The sequence below is a fragment of the Camelina sativa genome, chromosome 2 (genome assembly GCF_000633955.1).
Source record: "Camelina sativa cultivar DH55 chromosome 2, Cs, whole genome shotgun sequence".
In the NCBI taxonomy this organism is placed as follows: Eukaryota; Viridiplantae; Streptophyta; class Magnoliopsida; order Brassicales; family Brassicaceae; genus Camelina; species Camelina sativa.
Genome location: NC_025686.1, coordinates 15,389,674 through 15,391,308, shown reverse-complemented (window position 1 = coordinate 15,391,308; position 1,635 = coordinate 15,389,674).

The following is a 1,635-nucleotide window of genomic DNA, read 5'->3' as shown; positions in this document are numbered from 1 at the left end:
AAGTTTGTGGTAATTTGCTACTAATTAGTAACCATATTTTTGTGAAAAATATACTTACTATTTTTTATCGTAACTAAATTTGTAATTATTAGTTACTAACTATTCTTGTGGTAGCTACAAATAAGTAACAACATTTTTATAGCAAATATATCCACTATTGTTGATTGTAACTAAATTAGTTAGTAATTATTTTTGGGGTAATTAGCTACGAATAAGTAACCATATATGTGTAACAAATATACTCAGTATTATGTATCGTAACAAAATTTGTAGTATTTAGTTACTAACTATTCTCACAAAGTATAACGAAAAAATATTTTATAATATATATTTTTTTAGTTTGCTACTAATTATTATTGTAACAAAAGATAAAAAGTGTTTCAGAATATTTTCTGAAGGTGAGATATTAATAGTGACCAAATTTTTTTAAAACAATCATGTAGCAAACTTGTAAAAAAGCAATGTCAAAGTTACTATATGTCAAAGCAATGTCAAAGTTACAATCATGCAGCGAAATTTTCCACATAATGCGTTAACTAATGAGCTATTTCCATGGATTCTTCTTGATTGTTATTATATTTTGCTCTCTTTTTCTCGATTTACTATTTTTGAAAGAGATTTATACAATCTTTAATATTTTTCAGTTTTGCAAAATAAACAATACAAAATTTGGGTTCTGGTTCAGTATTACAAATATGATTATATGAACTTACAATTTTTACTATAATATCTTTTTTCTTTTAAATGGCAATGGAATGTAAGATTTCAAGAATATACTGATAATAAAAATCGTACAAAAAATAGAAAACACATGCCTCTGGGGATGTAACAAACTTAATTCTTCTATCTATAAACCCTGAGTTAACCTAAATTGAATTTAGAAAAGGAAAAAAAAGAAAAAAAGAAACAGGAACAAAAGAGACTCAAGAGCAATGGCTCCTAGTGTAAAATAAGAGCAAAAGTTCAACAGGTTGAACCGGTGGTGGTGCCATCATGACCATTGGAGGACGTAGGACTCAAGTTTTTGCACCATGTCAACTGAGTGATCATAGCCATTGAGGAATGGAGTTGGTGTCATTTGGTAGGGTTGCCACATTGTCATTACACCGTCGTTGTATGGACCTGTGGGTCGTGAATGGTTATGATATGTTTCAGGTCGAATACGAGAGAATGTGATGCTTACTCTTTTTGTAATGTCTTTCCATGTCTGCACTGTTCCGTGTCATCACCAATTAATTTTTTAATAGTTTTAGTCTAAAGCATTGTCAGCCATACAAGCTGAACATGATGAGCAATTTGCTACAGACTAAAGGACTAGAACTGATAAGAGTAAGCTCATCTATTATTTACGACTTTTCTCCTTGTTACATTTGGATTGTTTACTACTATTAACTTTGGTTCTTCTTTTTGACAGTTCTAATCCGGGATCAACATACAAACCAACCCCTAACAATGTCCTTACAATCCCTAAAGTCCTGAGTTTCTTAAAAGAAAGTAAAAAAAGAATCATATGTCTTCGTCTTCTGCACCTTCATAACCACTACGAGAGAAGAGGATTGTCTACGAGAAAAGAGGACCGCCTCTCTCCTTAGCCATCTTCAAAACGGACCCAGTAGCCAAGAGGTTAAATGCACC